Genomic DNA, 6,000 nt, shown 5'->3' on the forward strand with positions numbered 1-6,000 from the left:
GACGTTTACCACTTCGGTGAAACCCACGACCACGGGTTTGGTGCTGACAAACCTAGAAACATAATTGGGGCGAACCGTGATTCGAACCCACAATCATAGGTTTCTGGCGTGCCCAAGGGACGCAACTCTGCACAGCGAATCGCGGCGCCTTAGACTACTGGGCCACCCGTGCCCCCTTCATCAGATGAATACTGAGCAATCATATGTGGGGTTAGCCTGCCTTAAAGTAATGCGGGATTAAACACCATAGTAACGTTAACACTAGTTAAACAATTGCGAAATCCATCTAAACGATTATGGTGCTCTCAATCCCAGGATCATACTCGGGTCGAATATGGGATTCGAACCCACGACCTAGTAGCTTCTAATGTACATGGTCAAATATTCTTACCAGGAAACTAAAATTGTTTGGGAATAGGTTAGGAATATTGTAGAGCTTGTCCTGGCGGCCTGTATATGATGGATTATGGCCGAGAAATCTAATGTTAAATATAAAACATCCATGTTAGAAAATAAACAGTCTCGATTATCCGGCGAAACATATTCCAGCAAGGCTGACCTACATGTAGCACCTGCCATTCCCACAGTTTGTTAAAAAAAAGGTGTGCATTTTTTTCCTAACGCCGCATAATAAATGATCCCCAATGGTGCACTAGTGTCCAGGAGCAGGTCTGCGCCGGAATTGGAACACAGTTTTATGAAAGATATTGCCACATTTTTCAATGAACATCCAATGAGTTTTTAAGAACAGATGAAAAAAATGCAACAAAATTATACTTTGCAGTAACCTCTACCTAGTGTTAAAATATAATGTCAGTGTATATTTATATCGCCACATACATTCGTTCTTATGCCTCTAATGCTGTTCGGGGCGGTCGGGTAGCCTAGTGGTTAAAGCGTTCGCTCGTCACGCCGAAGACCCGGGTTCGATTCCCGACATGGGTACAATGTGTGAAGCCCATTTCTTGTGTCCCCCGCCGTGATATTACTGGAATATTGCTAAAAGCGGCGTTAAGCCGTACACACTCACCCACTCTCATGCTGTTCAATGTGTTCATGTGCATTCGTGACCACTCGTGTCCATCCGTGAGGGAGCAGTGTTACGGAAAAGCAACCAGTGGTTGCGAAGGGTTAATACGGAGGCAGGTTCTTTCCGCTTGGAGCACCGTGACATGTTTATGATCTGGTGGCTGTCTTTGATCGTAGCTCGAAACGTAAAACAACATTCACCTACTCACTTTTTCTACACAGGACGCAGGTGTCTTTCCGCTTGGAGCACCCTCACATGTTTATGATGTGTTGGCTGTCTTTGACCTTAGCTCGAAACGTAAAACAACATTCACTTACTCACTTTTTCTACACAGGACGCAGGTGTGTCTTTCCGCTTGGAGCACCCTCACATGTTTATGATGTGGTGGCTGTCTTTGACCTTAGCTCGAAACGTAACATGAGTCAGTAACGGCCACAGAAACAATTTACTGCAGCTCATGTGGAATCTTTGAACGTCTGAATAACCGAGTTCAGAGACATTGGAAACATGGCTAACGAGTGAACAAAAGGAATGTCAAAAGCAAAACAATAAATTTCAAGCTGCACCATTGCATCTTTCCACTGTCTCATCACTTAGTGCCTTACTAACGTGACCTGTCGTCAACCCGACTGCAGACATCAACCCGCCTTTGAAACAAGAAATTAGGTCATTCGACACATCCTAATCTTCCAATGGCTGCGCATATCGGTTTACACGGCGTAGAGCTCATTTCCGGTTTGGTCCAATTACCCACAATTTCCCAGTCAGGATGAAGTAAGATCCAGACTTTGGTCCTGAGAATCATCTGTCCCCATTAGTGTCCGAGGCAGGTAATTGGCCTCCATGCGCCACGCACAGACGGAGAGGGGTCTATCTTGAATGCGCTTCTTCTCTGCGTCTTTGATTCTGTCGACACTTTGATTAAAACTTGCTGAATTTGCACGCAGGTGATGTCTGTAGCTCAGGTATTTGATTATATGTTCTGAGTATTGTAAAACTACTAAGAATAATTGGGTTAAGGTCACTTGGTGTTTCTTGGTCTGGGTAATGCACTGTAGGTCAGTATATATGAAGGTCTTCGCTGCCCACGATGCGGAGACTGGTACACTGTCTGCCAAGAACGTGTTCACTTAAAAAGACCTTATCCAGTTGCTTAAGTATGTTTCAAGCAGTAATGAAATTTCCCTTACATTGTCAATCAATTTTATTCTATATTTTTAGGGTCGACTAACACGTTTAGGCACATGCAATGCTTGATAATATGTTCAGTTTGGTAAAGACAAAACCTAAAATGACTTGATGTTTTCAAAGCTAGGTTAGCACAATTTTGTAAAACAGCGACAGAGCTCTTTCCACAGCCACATGAAATATCCATTGTACGTTTCCGATTGTATCATAAACATGTGTATAGTATCAAATTGTGGTCCCCGTCACAAACACATGCAAAGGCAAGTCAATTGTCCACCTGAAGAAAACACGGGAACAAAATGGGGAATTACATTGGACATCATTATTGTCACTGATGCGTCAATTTTGGAAATGTCCTCCACAAAGCTACCATCAAATGTTTTCAATGCTTTACAGAGGCCATGAATGTATTCATTCACTTTTATCATGCAACATTTGAACAAGAGTTATATGACGCTCTAAAACATTGAAATAATGTTCTTTTTGGTCGCATAGAAACATTGTTCTTTGGTCAGTATATTGGATTGTAACTGTTTCGTCAATAACTACGGTTCCTTGAAGACAATACAAATTTCACAATTTTCCAAACATCAGAATTAGATTACAACCACAACACAATATTCCGGTTGCCAATACCCAGTCGCAAAGCGTGTCAATGACGCAAGTTATGATTGTTTCCCAACTACCAAGCTAATATGGCACTCTGTAGGACTGGTTGTATGACCAGGACAAATGTCACCTAGCTTTACAGCTTATGCTGACACAATACTGCCAATGCACCATCCCCAATCTGACCTCATTAAAAGATATCCATTCGTTCATGTTAACTCACGACATCATAATCTTATATGCTTCCTTAGAGCAGTGTGTCAAATGTATTGTCTTCACGTCAAACAATTTATTCAACCAATCCAAAGCTATCAACGCAAGATGTTTTCAAACGCCTAATGACCCATTCGATTACCATTGCGTTAGCTTAAGCCATGAAACGTCAAACAAGCAGGTTACTAGCATAGGTTTGTGTAGCTAAACGATGTCGTGACGTGGTCGGTTATTGCCGTCGCTGCTGTCGTCGTTCTCACAATAGAGTCTGGACAACGTGGGTCGTGCCTGTCCTCTGCGCTGCTGAAACAAAAGTAGCCCAAGCCTTGAGGCTGGACGCGTTTCTGACGTCCATGCCGCCATCTAACCTTCTTGTGATCGCAAACGTTACCTTGCCAACGTCTCCGGTCGTTCAACGCCTAAAATAGCCTCTGTCAGCTGTTTCTCTTGAGTCGTTCACCTCCACTGATGGTGGAAGACAAATTACTCCCTGTAAAGGGCTGTAAATTTATTGCCCATATCGTGTATATTAAAATTTTATTCTTTTTAACATGCCTCATTAAAAGATAACGTCGCATTCGTGAATTCATATTGTTATTTATTTAAAACATGTAAGTTAAAGAGTACCTGTGTGCCTGTGCATAACGTATTGACCTTGGGTAATAATATTGCTCTAATAACGTGATATTTATGAAAATTGAAATAGTGTTGTGTTCGTTATCCATGTCACAGTTTGAAGGACGAACACCTTGTATCTGTGTCAAACACTCACGCTGTGACCCGGGGCTGTGGTGTGTTTACAGTTGTTGTGGTGGTCAGGCATGTTGGCAGCACAATGCTGTCATCACAGAGCACATGCACCAACCTTATGCGCACTGCAGACTTCAATAACTCAGTTTGACCTTAGCTTGTTGACTTCGTTTCGCTTTTTGATTGTTTGTTTGTTGTTAAACGCCTCACTCAGCAATATTCCAGTATTATGACGGCGGTTGGTAAATAATCGAGTCTGAATCAGACAATCAATTTATTGGCATCATGTAAAAAAAGATCCGCGCAACTGAGTTTCGATGACATTCATCAACCAGGTCAGCGAGTCTGACCACCCGATCCCGTTAGTCGTCTCTTAGAACAAGCAACGGTTTCTGGAGACCAATTCTGACCCGGGTCTCCACGGGGTATGTCTGCTTGAGCCGAGGAAACATGGATAATGGATTTAGCGCACACATCCTTACACACACCACACATTACTGTATTGAGCATACGTACTGCAAACAGCATGCACCACAGAGCACACTATACATTATTGTGTTTGGCAGACAATATTACACAAAGCATGTTTTACTGAACATACAATATTACACTGAGCATGTTGTTTGAACATACAATATTACACTGAGCATGTTGTATTGAACATACAATATTACACTAAGCATGTTGTTTGAACATACAATATTACACTGAGCATGTTTTACTGAACATACAATTTTACACTGAGCATGTTGTATTGAACATACAATATTACACTAAGCATGTTGTTTGAACAAACAATATTACACTGAGCATGTTTTACTGAACATACAATATTACACTGAGCATGTTGTATTGAACATACAATATTACACTGAGCATGTTGTTTGAACAAACAATATTACACTGAGCATGTTTTACTGAACATACAATATTACACTGAGCATGTTGTATTGAACATACAATATTACACTGAGCATGTTGTTTGAACAAACAATATTACACTGAGCATGTTGTTTGAACATACAGTATTACACTAAGCATGTTGTGCTGAACAAACAATATTACACAAAGCATGTTTTACTGAACATACAATAATACACTGAGCATGTTGTATTGAACATACAATATTACACTGAGAATGTTGTATTGAACATACAATAATACACTGAGCATGTTGTATTGAACATACAATATTACACTGAGAATGTTGTATTGAACATACAATAATACACTGAACATGTTGTATTGAACATACAATATTACACTGAGCATGTTGTATTGAACATACAATATTACACTGAGAATGTTGTATTGAACATACAATAATACACTGAGCATGTTGTATTGAACATACAATATTGCACTGAGCATGTTGTATTGAACATACAATATTACACTAAGCATGTTGTATTGAACAAACAATATTACACTGAGCATGTTGTATTGAACATACATTATTACACTGAGCATGTTGTATTGAACATACAATTTTATACTGAGCGTGTTGTATTAACATACAATATGACACTGAGCACGTTGTATTAAACACACAATATTACACTGATCATGTTGTATTGAACATACAGTATTGTACTGAGCATGATTTCTTGAGTGTAAAATATCCCTATCAATATGCATTGTATATTGAGCATACATATTACACTGTTGTATTGAGCATACGGATCTCACTGAAGATATGCAGCTCTATTGAATACACAATAATGAAAACAGTATGATAAACTGAGCACACTTACTTATTCGAGCATTCACTGCTGTATTATCCAAGTATGCCAAACTTTGTTAAATTATTTACAACCAGAGGCGCCAAAGAAATTATTAATCTATCAAAATACCTCTCGAAGGTATTATCTCTTACAAGAACAGTAGAATCTTAACTCCAGCCATCTTGTATAATATCTTGTATTTATTAATTCTGCATTTCATCATTGTGTATTAATTAATTTTTCATTTGTCTGTGTGTACTGTATATTCTCTTGTACCACCAAACGTGTTTTTTGAGAATAAATGAACTTGGAACTTGAGGGGTACAATACTACATTCACAATGCTTACTGCTGGAGAATGCACCGATCTTATGCTACTCTGTGGGCCGTGGGCTGTTTCATTCAACAGCGTTGCCTGCATGTGTTTGTGATGGGTGCCACCGGCGGGGCAGGATACACACCTTTTCGCGAACACCTGGTATCGTCA

The sequence above is a fragment of the Haliotis rufescens genome, unplaced genomic scaffold (genome assembly GCF_023055435.1).
Source record: "Haliotis rufescens isolate VD_foot unplaced genomic scaffold, xgHalRufe1.0.p SCAF_12, whole genome shotgun sequence".
Classification (NCBI taxonomy): domain Eukaryota; kingdom Metazoa; phylum Mollusca; class Gastropoda; order Lepetellida; family Haliotidae; genus Haliotis; species Haliotis rufescens.